Raw genomic sequence first — 14,030 nt, 5'->3', positions numbered from 1 at the left:
TCCCAAGACGGAATCATTAAGAAATAGGAAATATGAACAGACCAATAACAAGTAAGGAAATACCTCAGTAATCAAAAACCTCTCAACACAGAAAACTCCAGGACCAGATGGTTTCCCTGATGAATTCTAACAAACATTTAAAGAAGAATTAACACCAGTCTTTTTTAAACACTTTCAAAATATTGAAGAGTATAGAATTCTTAAACTCATCTCACAAACTAGGATGACCATGATGTCAAAGCCAGATAAGGACACTACAAGAAAAGAGAACCATAGGCCAATTTAACTGATGAGTATAGATACAAAAATTCTCAACAAAATACAAACTGAATTCAACAGCACATTAAAAGGATCATACACGATGCTCAAGTGGGGTTATGTCTGGGATGCAGACACGGTTCAACATATGCAAATCAATAAACATGACACACCTCATTAACAGGATGAACGATAACAATCATACGATCATCTCAATAGATGCAGAAAAAGGGAATGCGTGCTGGTACAGTGGATAAGAATCCTCCTGTCAATGCAAGGGACATAGGTTCGATCCCTGGTCTAGGAAGATTCCACCTACTGTGGAGTAACTAATCCCGTGAACCACTACTACTGAGCCTGTGTGTTAGAGCTACTGAAGTCCGAGCACCTAGAGCCTATGCTCTGCAACGAGAAGCCACTGCAATGAGAAGGCCACTCACTGCAACAAAGGGTAGCCCCATTCATCACAACTAGAGAGAAAGCCTGCAGAAATCAATGAAGACCCAGTGCAATCAAAAATAATAAATAAATAAAAAATTTTAAAATAGATGCAGAAAAGTACCTGGCACAATTCAACATCCTTTTATGATTTAAAAAAAAACTCTCAAAAAATCAGGTATACCTTAACATAATAACCTCAGATATGCAGATGAAACCATCCTTATGGCAGAAAGCAAAGAGGTACTAAAAAGTCTCTTGATTAAGGTGAAAGGAGAGTGAAAAAGCTGGCTTAAAACTCAACATTCAAAAAACTAAGATCATGGCATCCAGTTCCATCGCTTCATGGCAAATAGATGGGGAAACAATGGAAACAGTGACAGACTTTATTTTTCTGGGTTCCAAAATCACTGCAGATGGTGACCGCAGCCATGAAATTAAAAGATGCTTGCTCCTTGGAAGAAAAGCTATGACAAACCTAGACAGTGCATTAAAAAACAGAGACGCTACTTTGCCAACAAGGGTCCATCTAGTCTAAGCTATGGTTTTTCCAGTAGTCATATAAGGATGTGAGAGTTGGAGCATAAAGAAGGCTGAGTGCTGAAGAATTGATGCTTTTTAACTGTAGTATTGGAGAAGAGTCTTGGGAGTCCTTTGGACAGCAAGGAGATCAAATCAGTCAATTCTAAAGGAAATCAGTCCTGAATATTCTTTGGAAGGATTGATGCTGAGGCTGAAGCTCCAATACTTTGGCCACCTGATGCAAAGAACTAACTCACTGGAAAAGACTCTGATGCTGGGAACGAGGGAAGGCAGGAGGAGAAGGGAATGACAGAGGACAAGACAGTTGGATGACATCACCGACTCGATGGACATGAGTTTGAGCAAGCTCCGGGAGATGGTAAAGGACAGGGAAGCCTGATGTACTGCAGTCCATGGAGTCACAAAGAGTCAGACACAAATGAGCGACTGAACAGCAACATGATAAAGGCCATATATGACAAACCCACAGCTTATACCATACTCAATGGTGAAAGGTTAAAGCTTTCCCACTAAGACTAAGAATAAAACAAAGGTGCTCCGTCTCAACATTTCTATTCAATGTAGTCCTAGAAGTCCTAGCCAGAACAATTAGGAAAGGAAAAGAAATATAAAGGACCCAGATCATAAAGAAAGAAGTAAAAGTGTCTTTGTTTGCAGATGACATAATCTTATACATAGAAAATCCTAAAGACTCCACCAAAAAGAAAAAAAAATGTTAAAACTAGTAAATGAGTTCAGTAAAGTTGTAGATACAAAAATAAACCTATAAAAGATGCATTTCTATACACCAACAATGAACTACCTGAAAAAGAAGTAAATAATGCTGTTTATAACTGCATTAAAAAAATAAAATACTTACAGGTATATTTAACCAAGGATATGAAAGTATACGGTAGATTATAAAGTATTAATGAAAGAAATTGAAGACACAAATATGGAAAAATACCCCGTGTTTGTGGATCAGAAAAATTAATATTGTTAAAAATGTTCATTCTACCCAAAAGGATTTGTAGATTGAAAACAATCTCTATTAAAATCCCAATGCATTTTCCAGAAAAATAGAAAAAGTGACCTTAAAATTTGTATGGAACCACAAGGGCCCTGAAGAGCCAAAGCAATTCTGAGAAGGAAGAATAAAGCTTGAGGCATCATACTTACTGATTTATTTCAAAGCTACAATAATAAAACAGTATGGTACTGGCATAATAACAGACACATAGATCAAGGAAAAAAGAATCAAGAGCCTAGATAATAAACCCACACATGTAAAGTCAACTAACATTTTATAAGGGAGCCAAGAAGAGTCAATAGGGGAAGGATAATCTCTTCCATAAATGGTGGGAAAATTGGATATTCACATGCAAAATAATAAAATTGAACTCCTATCTTATACCACCCACAAAAATTATCTGTAAATGGATTAAAGATTTAAATAGAAGATCCAAAATGGTAAACTACAAGAAGAAAGCATGGGGAAAGAGCTCTTTGACATTAGTCTTAGCAACAATTTCTGGTATATGACAACAAAAGCACAGGCAACAAAAGCAAAAATCAACAAGCGGGGCTACGTCAGACTGAAAACTTTGGCACAGCAAGACCCACAGTCAGCAAGATAAAAAGGCAACCTACCGAATGGGGGGAATATTTGCTAGCCATTTATCTTTTCAAATTTTTTATTTTATTTTGGAGTATAGTTAACAATATTGTGTTAATTTCAGATGTACAGTAGAGCAACTCCATCATCCATATACATGTACCTGTTCTTCTTCAAATTCTTTTCCCATTTAAGCTGATCATCTATCTGATCAGAAGTTAATATCCAAAGTAAATAAGGAACTTGTACACTTCAATGTCAGGTTTAGTGATAACCTGATTTTAAAACAGGCTAAGAAAGAAATGGGCTAAGAACTTAATAGACATTTTTCCAAAGAACACACAAACAACCAACAGGTACATAAAAGGATGCTCAGCATCACTAGTCATCAAGGGAATGCACATAAAAACTACAAGGTATCACTTCACACCTATTAGAATGAGTGTTATCAAAGAGACAAGTAACAGCAAATGTTGGTGAGGCTGTGGAGAATCGTGGGTCACTGTTAGTGGAAATGTAGACTGCTGGAGCGACTGTGGAAAATGGGCTTCCCAGGTGGTGCTAGTGGTAAAGAACCTGCCTGCCAATGCAGGAGACCTAAAGATGTGGGTTTGATCCCTGGGTCAGGAAGATCCCTTCGAGAAGGAAATGGAAACCCACTCCAGCATTCTTGCCTGGCGTATCCCATGGACAGAGGAGCCTGATGGGCTACAGTCCATGGGGTCACAAAGAGTTGAACACTACTGAAGTGACTTGCACTATGGAAAACAGTATTGAGATCCTTCAAAAAATTGAAAACAGAGCTATCATATCACCCAGCAATCCCACTTCTGGATATATATCCAATAGAAATGAAACCTTTGTCTCAAAGAGATATCTATACCCTCGTGTTCATTGCAGCATTGTTCCCAATAGCCAAGACAACCTAAATGTTCATCAATGGATGAATGGAAAAAGAAAATGTGGCACACACACACAGAGACACACATATTATTCAGCCAGAGAAAAAAGAAGGAGACCCTACCTTTGTGATACATGGATGGATCCTAAGGGCATTATACTAAGTGAGCTAAGTCAGACAGGGGGACTTCCCCGGTATTCCAGTGGTTCCAGTGGCTAAGAATCTGCCTTGCAATGCAGGGGACGTGGGTTTGATCCCTGACCGAGGAACTAAGATCCCACATGCCCAGGGGCAACTAAGCCCGAGAGCTGCAATTACAGAGTCCATGAGCCACAATGAAAGATCTTGCACGAAGCAAATGAAGATCCTGCATGTTGCAATTAAGACCCAAAGGATCCAAATAATTTTTTTTAAGTCAGAGAAAGACAAATACTATATGTTCTCATTTATATGTGGAATCTAAAAAATTCAAACTCACAAAAATAGTAGAATGGTAGTTGCCAGGGGCTGGTGCATGGGGGAAACTGGGGAGATGTTGGTCAAAGGGTGCAAACTTTCAGCTGTAAAATGAAAAAGTTTTGCTAACCAGACTCAATAATACTGTGCTATATTCTTAAAGGCTTCCCTGGTGGCTCAGATGGTAAAGAATCTGCCTGCAATGCAGGAAACCCGGGTTTGATCCCTGGGTGGGGAAGATCCCCTGGAGAAGGAAATGACAACCTACTCCAGTATTCTAACCAGGGAAATGTCATGGACAGAAGAGCCTGTCAGGCTACAGCCCATGGGGTCACAAAGAGACAGACACGACTGAGCGACTAACACTTTCGCTTTCATATTCTTGAAAGTTGTTAAGAGAGTAGATCTTAAATGTTATCATCACAAACACAAAAAGGTGGCTTTGTGAGGAGGAAGGTGTTAACTAACCTGATTGTAGCAATCATTTCACCATATAAACATGTATCAAATCATTACATCGTTTACCTTAAACAAACATATATATATGTCAATATGTCAATAAAGGTAGCAAAAAGGGAGAATTAATCAGTATAATTCATTACACTAAAAGAATAAAATAGGAAAATCATTTTATCATCAGAAAAGACACAAAAAGTATTCAATAAAATTCAAAAATAATTCATGATTTAAAAAAACTCCAAGCAAAGAAGAAATAGGAATTTTCTTAATCTGATAGGAGAGAAAACTCTAAAAAACCCCATTCAACTAAAAAAAAGAAAAAAATCAGTTTAATGTTCAATGTTTTCCCTTTGTGATCAGAATGAGACAAGGATAATTGCCATCACCATTTCTATTATATTGTATTAGAAAACTTAGCTTGTATAATAAGGCCATGACAACACAAAGGAAAAGGTATAAGGATCTGGAAGGGAACAAAACCAACTTGCAGAAAATAATCTGGCATTTTCTTGTGAAGTTGAACTTATGCATACTCTATGACTCAGCACTTTCACTCCTGTGTATATAGCTTAGAGAAATTCTTGCCCAAGTCCTAAGACACGTACAAGAATATTCAGAGGAGTATTATTCACAATACCCCCAAACTGAGGGGGAAAACCAAATGTCCATCAATAGTAGAATGGATAAATAAACTAGCACATCCACATGGTAGATTACTATATGCCAGCAAAAATGAATGAACTACAGTTACATACATAAACAGGGACGAATCTCAAAAATAAAATGTTCAGCAAAATAAACGTCATGGAAAAACATGTATAGTCTGATTACATTTACATACAACTCAAAAAGCTGGGAGAAAACCTAACATATTGGTTAGGTATGTATACATACATATATATATATATAATAAAACTAGAAGAAAAATTGTTATTACAGAAGTCAAGGTAAAGAGATTACCTCTAGGGAAGATGAAGAGGGATGTCATTGAAGGGCTTCTAAGGCACTAGGTGGGGCTTCCCGGTGGCTCAGATGGTAAAGAATCTGCTTGCAGTGCAAGAGACCCGGGTTCAATCCCTGGGTGGGAAAAATCCCGTGGAGAAGGGAATGGCAGCCCACTCCAGGATTCTTGCCTGGAGAACTCCATGGACAGAGGAGCCTGGCCGGCTACAGTCCATGTGGCTGCAAAGAGTCAGACACGACTGAGCAATTAATATGCACTCATATGCACACAAGGCGCTAGGTAGGGAGTTCCCTGGTGGTCCAGTGGCTAAGGCTACACCCTCCCAGTGCAGAGGGATTGGGTTCCACTTTTGATCAGGGAGCTAGATCCCACATGCCACAACTAAGAGTTCGCATGAAGCAACTAAGAGACCACATGCTACAACGAAGATTGAAGATCACCACGTGCCACAATTAAGACTCAGTACAGTCAAAATAAAAAATATAAACAAGGCCCCAGGTAGGTGTTGCAGGATATTTTTATTCTTCAGGCTATATGTATGTGTGCATGTGGGCTAAGTCACTTCAGTTGTGTCCGACTCTGTGCAACCCTATGGATTGTAGCCTGCCAGACTCCTCTGTCCATGGGATTCTCGAGGCAAGAATACTGGAGTGGGTTGCCATGCCCTCCTCCAGGGCACCTTCCCAACTCAGAGATTGAACCCACACCTCTTGCAGCTCTTACTTACATGGGCAGGCGGGTTCTTATCACCAGTGCCACCTGGGAAGCCCAGGCTATCTGTATATGTATGTATTCATATGTATGTATTCATACATAAACATTTTATGTGTTGTACATTTCACCATAAAAGTATTTTCGAAAGCAGTTCTCTTTAGGTCTAATTACCTAGTGGAACATATTCAATGATACCCTGGGCAAACAATCAACAACGTCTAGACTCTGGGAAAATCTAGAGGACAAATCATTTTGTTTCTTCAATACAAAATTTCAAGGAAAAAAAGAAGAGATAAAGAAAGAACCTATAAATTATAAAAGACATAAGAGACATATTAACCAATTGCCAGGTTTAGACTGTAATTTGGATGGATGCTCATGCAAACAAATTATTACAAACATGACAACTGCAGATATGTGAACACTAACTGGATATCTGATAAGAAGAATTTATTCTTGATTTTATTGGGATGTGGTGATGATACAGTGATTATGTTCTAAAAGGGGGCCCTTGTCTTTTAGAGGTAGTTGATGAAATATTTACAGGTGAAATTATATCATGTCCAAGATTTGATTCAAGATAAACTTGGTTGAAAAAAAAAAAAGATAAACTTGTTTGATGGTGGTGAGGGTCTTCCTGGGGGTGCGGGGAGGGATGCTATAGAGAAAACAAGATTGGTCATGAGCTGAAAATTAGTGAAACTAACGGTAGACTAGTTCTCACTACATTTCTAAACACATTTGGGATTATGCATAATAAAATTAAAATAACAACCAGGACAGGGGACTTCTGCTAAATCAAGATCTATTTTGAAGGGGAAAAAATAAAGGAGTAAGACATTTTGGGGTTCACTGACTTCTCACTCTGCCCAGAATAGCACCATTTATTTTTCACAAGACAATCTAGATCATTGCTTCTAAATCTTCAGTGTACCTATAAGTCACCTGAGGATTGTTAACATGCAGACTTGGATTCAGAAAATCTAGGTTGAGGCTTGACAGTCTGCATTTCTAACAAGCTCCTAGGTGATGATGATGCTAGACTGCCTCCAAGAATGCAGTCTTTCACCTCATCAAACCTGTATTCTGCTAAGCCTACCACAAACTCATCCTCCATCATCCCTTCCTGGTTCCATTCCCACTCTGGCCCAGCTTGGATTCTGTGGCTCACCTGGACAATCCATTCCTCTGAAAATCCCTGCAACATCTGGCCCTTTTCTTTCCTGTGGAATTCATTCAGTAAAACTTCAACCTGACTTGCACTCCAACTTCTCCAGGTTCCTGAACCCAGCACTTAAATGTTACTGGAGAAAAGGAGATGATTTTAAATCCATGCTCTGTTTTCAGTAGGCACTCTGCTGGGCCCAGCAGCCCTGCTTCTCTCTTTAGAATGCTTATCACACCCTCTCCATTTTATATGTTCACCTCCTCCCTCTTCTTAATCTCCTTTCTCTTTGCTAATGACCTTGTCTTATAATTCACTGGGAAAATAAAAGTTGGCTGATGGGAAATCCTTCATCCTCTCAGCACCAAATCATCATGTATTTCCTCCATCTTTTTTCTCATTATTCCCTTCTTTTAAAAAAATAAAATAAAAATCTGGGACTTTGCTGGTGGTCCAGTGGCTAGGACTCTGTGCTCCCAACTCCCGGGGCCCAAGTCTGATCCCTGGGCAGGAAACTAGATCCCACATGCCACAACTAAGGGTTTGCACGTCACACTAAGGATCCCAAATGCTGCGATGAAGACGGAAGGTCTTGAGTGCCGAAACTAAGAACTGGTGCAGCCAAATGAACAGATAAAATAAAATAACCGTATCATCACCTCTTTATTCACACACACTTTAGATCCCAATTCCCTCTCTCCCTTTCAACTGGACCACTCCAACAGTTTACATAAACTACAGGCTCTTGTTTTTATTTTTCAAAAGCAAAGATAAAAGCAAGAGAGATCCCCAACCCTGACCCATATCTAAATGATGTCGGATTTCTGTGCTCCTCTTTGAAGTTTATTCACCTTTATTCATTCCTTGAGAATGAAAGTGTTAGTAGCTCAGTACTCCTTGGACTGTAGCCCACCAGGCTCTGTGGGATTTCCCAGGCAAGAATTCTGGGGTGGGTTGCCATTCCCTTCCCCGGGGAATCTTCTCAACCCAGGGATCAAACCCAGATCTCATGCATTGCAAGCAGCTTCTTCACCACTGACCCCTAGGGATTCACTCCTTAACACACTCCAATCTGGTTTCCATCATCACCTCTCCACCAAAATTGCTCTCCTCAAAATCTTCAGCTACCTCCACGTTACCAACTTGAACAGATAATTTCCTGTCCTCAGTTTGCTCAACATCTCAGCAATATTTGACCAACTTGATAAAATGCTTGTTTTTTTCCCCTGCCCATTATCTTCTTCCCTACCAAAATATTATGATCCTCTCCTAATCTTTCCACCTTAGGAAATGATATCACCAACCTGCAGGTCCTCATGACTATGTCCCTTTTCTTAAACTCCAATCAAGTTCATCAGCAAGGCTTGTTTTTTCTGCCTCCTAAATATTTTTCTAATCTGCCTACTCCCATGCCATCTCCACTGCAATTACATTAAACTAATGCCTCCTATTTCCCCAAATTAGCCACCTACTTTGCCTCAGGACCTTTGTACACACTGTTGTCTTGCCTAAAACACTGAAACACACTCCAAGTCCTAAATGGCCCAAATTTCACTCTAGGGTAACAATCTCAAAGTCTTCTTGAATTCCAAGTCATTCCCAGATAATCCCATGAGAAGAGGGGATATTTCTACACCACTTTTTAGACCCTCTTTTGATTCACATCCCAAAGAGATGCTCAGACCCTTGGTTAGTCTAAGCAGAAAATAAAGTTTGATATATGACCAATCTAAGTTCATCTCTAATCATAGCAAAACTGGCTTTAAACTTCCTCTTGGCTTTCAGTTCTTGCCGTAGTAAAGGAAGACAGCATCCAGCTTACCATTTCGAATTCATATAGCAGTCTGGACGTGAATAGGCATAGTATTTTATAACTCCTCTTGTCAAGAGGTATATTTCTTCATCCTTTCAATCTGAGCTTGACCATGTAACTTGTCTAGGCCAATGGAGCACTCACAAACACAACACAAGCAGGTGTTTGAAAGAGCCTACGCACTGGGGCTTCCCTTCTCTTGTTGAATTTGGATCCCAGCCATCATTTGAAGAGGACTGAGCTAGCTTGTTAGACATGGAGACACAAGGTCCAGTCAGTTTCAATTGCCTTTGCCAATTAGTAGACATGAGTGAGACCATCTAAGATCAACCGCCGCCAGCCAGCCTGCCAGCTGACTAGCTATATGAGTGAACTAGGCAAGTAATTCTGTCCAGATGATCCCAGCTGCAGTTGTCAACTTGCAGCACATTGAGCTATAAATGGTGGTTGCTTGAAGCCATTAAGGTTTGGGGCGCTTTGTAAGGCAGCAAAAACTAACCAATACACCTCTGGAAGGAGTCTTTTCATATTCCAAATACAATTATGCTACTCCCCTATGTAAAAGGTTTAAAAGGTTTTGCATTGATCTTGAGATGAAACCCAAGTCATTTTAGCAAGGCTTACTATGACCCACCGACTCAATGGACATGAATTTGAGCAAACTCTAAGAGACAGTGAAGGGTAAGGAAGCCTAGCGTGCTGTAGTCCGTGGGATTGGAAAGAGTTGGACACAACTGAGCGACTGAACCACAATAGCTGTGACCCACACTATCTGGATGGCCTCACCTCTCATGGTCCCACTGTTTTTCCTCTGAAGTGGTCCCAGTTCTCAGACACCCCTTATCCTCTCCCTGGAATGTTCTTCCTGGCTCTTCACCTGGTTGACTCCTGTTCTCCTTTTAAATCATAACTTAAATATTACAGCAGCAAAGGGGACTCCTTTGACCAACTCTTCCCCTGTGCCCCCCAACTGAAATTTGTCTCTGGTTATATATTCTCATGCTACCCTATTATTCTCCTTCTTAGCAAATACTCTCATTTGAAACAATACAGAGTCTTGTGTGACGATACGTTTATTAGTTGCCTTTTCCACTGGATTGTAAACTCCATGAGAACAAGATGTCTCTGTTTGTTCACAAATGTAGCCCCAAGCCTTGCACACCACCAGGGACATAGGATTGGGGATAGGTATTTGGGGGAAGGAAGTTTATCATAGAGGTTATCGGTGCAGGCTCTGGAGAAAAGCTGCCTGGACTCAAATCCTAGCTCCATCACTTACAAACTGAGTAACCTAACTAACTGCTTTGTGCCTCAGTTTCCCCATCTCTAAAATAGGGACACAAATAGCATCTCCACATTGAATTGCTGGGTGGATCATGCTCAGTAATTGTTCATTCTTGGGATTTGCCTGGTGGTCCAGTGGTTAAGAATCCCCCTCCCAATGCAGGAGACTCGGGTTTGATTCCTGGTTGGGAACTAAGACCCCAGAGGCCTTGGAGCATCTAAGACCACGCACTGCCACTAAAGAGAAGCCCGCTTGCCAAAACAAACATCCCATGCACTGCAACTAAGACCCAACACAGCCAAATAAATAAGTATTTTTAAATGTTAGTAACTATTTCTTGCTGAGCCGATGCCAGCTCACCTAGAGAACGGTGAACCAGGAGCTTCTGACATGGCCACCGTGTCCTTCCTCTGTGGATACAGACACTGCCTGGTTAAATTTACATGTGTCTTCCCTGTGGCTAGCTTCTCGGCCAGCGCTCTGCCTCATTCTGTCAAGGTGTGGTCTCAAACTCTAAGCCATCTCTGAGAGGTGCCTCGTGACATCTGAACGAGCCCCTAAGCCTTCAGCACTGGATGTTGACTTCAGCTTTCACACCCGATTTCTCCCATGGAGAGTCAATCGTTTAGGGTCAGAGGACATGGTCTCCTAACTGCTCTAACAGCCGCTCCTATCACTTGATGATCCCCCTGGGTGAGCTGGGATCTGGAGCCAGCAGACATCCACCCAAGAAACAGTTCTGATGGCCCCAGGAAGCCCATCAATCACCCTTAACACATAAGGGCACGCACACATGCAGGACAGGAGCTGGGCCTTCTGCATTGTCTTAGTGAGCAAACCATCTCAGGAGGGGTTGTTGGGTACATGTCCAACCATCAGGTCCCCAGAAGCTGGTCCTTCAGACTCTGGACAGAAAGATCGTAAAATCTAGGTACTTCTCCAAATGTTTACAGTCCAGGGGAGAGGGACTCCTAAGAAAAGCCAGGAGAGACAGAAAGAGAGAGAGGGTGGGGGTGATGAAGAGAGGAAAGGGGAGGGGAGTGGAGAGGGAAGAGGTGAGAAGTAAGAGAGGCTGAGAAGAGAGAGCAGGGAGAAGACAGGGAAGGCAGGCTGCAGAGACGGGGCGCACTCGCCACCCGACCCCGCCGCGCAGCGCTGCCCCCAGGAAGCCTGCGTCTGTCTGGCGGGGCGGGAGCCGCGGGTCCCCAGAGCCCGCCGACACTTCCCGGCCAGCGCGCCCAGCCAGGGCGCCCGTGCACGCTAATGAGGCAGTCTAGATCGGCTTCACACACGACCGCTCCAAGTGCTCTGGAACTTACCGGGCTGCGGAATGATGGGGTACAGCTCCCGGGGGACCGCCCCCCCAGCAGAGGGGCCTTGGTCTCCAGGTACCCGGTGCTCACAGGTTAGCGCAGGCAAGACGACGGGTTTTCCATTTAGGCCGGCGCCAACCCAAAGGGAAGGGAGAGCCAGACCAAAAGGCAAAGGAGAGGAGGGGAACCTGCTTGTGTTTTTGTATTTAAATTGTTTTTGAGCCCACGTAGCCCTGGGAGTCACATGCTGCCTCCAACATCACCGGAGTCATCACATGATACAGGTCCTCCATCATGTGACGAGACAAATCCGGCTAACTTCAGCCCCCCCGCCCCCACCTCCAGCTCAGAGACTGGCAGATCCAGTGCTTCTGGAGGAGGCCCCTCCCCCTCTAGAAATCAATGATAGAAGGAGGGATGCAGATGGAGAACCTCAGAGCCCCAGCAACGCTCGGATCTTGATGAATAGTTAATATGCCTTTCTCCCTCCTCCTAAGCTACTGCGACTTGGAGCAGCGCCAGCCTCATTTGAATTCCAGCCTTTGTGAATAACTCAAGTGTCGCCACCGTTGCTCCAGCAATTGCAGGGCTTTCGAGCTCACACCATCCTGCCTCCTTCTGGAATACCCGACTGGGCTGCCTCCCCTCCCCACAGCTTCCATGCCTCCTTACAGAGCAGTGGGAGTGGGGTGGAGGTGGGAAGCGATGGAGCTGCGGAAGGAGAGACGCTCCTGCTGAACCTTCTAGTCCCCTTTTCTTCCCCCCGTAGCTGCAGTAGGAGTCAGGTGGGGCCCGTCTGGCTCTGATTAGACTGTCTTCCTCTCAGCGATCTAGCTCTGTTCTGTCTGCAGCCCTCTGTACTCACGCATTCCTTCGTTTCCCTCCTTAATCAGGATTCAGTGAAATAAATCTGGCTGGAAAATCTGTTAGGCTTATTTCCTCCCATTGCAGTAACCTCCTTTTCTTGCTTGTTCCTACACCCAAACAATCTTTTATTAAACAAACTCTTATTTATTTATTTTTTTTGTGGCGTACCCACTACATTGTGGATCTTGCGCAAGGGAAGAGAAGCGATGTTAAAGAAATGCGCAAAGCAAGCTCTCCATCCTGGAGGCGCACATTGTTTGTTAGAGGCAACAGAAACAGCAACAGATGTAGCAGATGCAAATTTCAGAGTCACACAAACTCAGGCATGAGAAACGTGAATCTTTTATTTGTCTACTCCCCAACCTCACCTCTCCCTCCAGCCTCCCCACCCCCCACCCCCATCCTACCCAGTATAGTAAATTTAATCTAATAATTTCCCAATAAACTCCTCCAGGTGACTTTTCTCTGCTTCAGATTTAAAATCAAATTAAATGTTTGTTCCCTTGTCACTCTCCATACTAGGGTTGCTACTAAGCTCTGACACTGACTCAAATAAATAAACAGGTAAACAAACTATATGGACCTCTTTCCTTAGAAGAAAATAGCATGACTCACGGTCACTTTGTAATTTGGGGGCCTGTTTGAGCAGGAAAGATTACAGTTTAAGTTCAAATGGGCAGCAGTGTAAAATGCCCATGAGACGAAAGCAGAAGTTTTTCCTAATCAGAAATTTTGTTCTATTTCGCCCTATATAATAAGAGCAGAGGTGTCTGTGGTAGGCACAGGTGGCTGAGTTTACATGATGTGATACATTAAGCTTCCTGTGTGGGGCAGAATGACTGCTTAGGGTAAAATTAAGTTTTCAGTTAAGTTCAGTCGCTTAGTCGTGTTTGACTCTTTGCGACCCTGTGGACTGCAGCACGCCAGGCTTCCCTGTTCTTCACCAACTCCCAGAGTTTACCCAAACTCATGTCCACTGAATCGGTGATGCCATCCAACCATCTCAGCCTCTGTTGTACCCTTCTCCTGCCCTCAATCTTTCCCAGCATCAGGGTCTTTTCCAATGAGTCAGCTCTTCGCATCAGGTGGCCAAAGTATTGGAGTTTCAGCTTCAACATCAGCCGTTCCAATGAATATTCAGGACTGATGTCCTTTAGGATGGACTGGTTGGATCTCTTGCAGTCCAAGGGACTCTCAAGAGTGTTCTCCAACACCACAGTTCAAAAGCATCAATTCTTCTGCGCTCAGTTTTCTTTATAG

At 42.6% G+C, this 14,030-nt stretch overlaps 1 protein-coding gene across 4 annotated transcripts in view; it reads right to left on the bottom strand.

The window, feature by feature from the left end:
• Window positions 1-12,076, bottom strand: part of TNRC6A (trinucleotide repeat containing adaptor 6A) — a 216,217-nt gene extending 204,141 nt beyond the window's left edge. For all 4 annotated transcript variants that reach the window (XM_065924516.1, XM_065924519.1, XM_065924518.1 and 1 more), the window contains exon 1: window positions 11,910-12,076. The gene's annotated coding sequence lies outside the window, so the exon portion shown is untranslated. The remainder of the gene's footprint in view (window positions 1-11,909) is intronic.
• Window positions 12,077-14,030: the final 1,954 nt, after the last annotated feature.

Source organism: Muntiacus reevesi, chromosome 2 (assembly GCF_963930625.1).
Source record: "Muntiacus reevesi chromosome 2, mMunRee1.1, whole genome shotgun sequence".
In the NCBI taxonomy this organism is placed as follows: Eukaryota; Metazoa; Chordata; class Mammalia; order Artiodactyla; family Cervidae; genus Muntiacus; species Muntiacus reevesi.
This window is presented reverse-complemented; position numbering and strand designations above follow the sequence as displayed.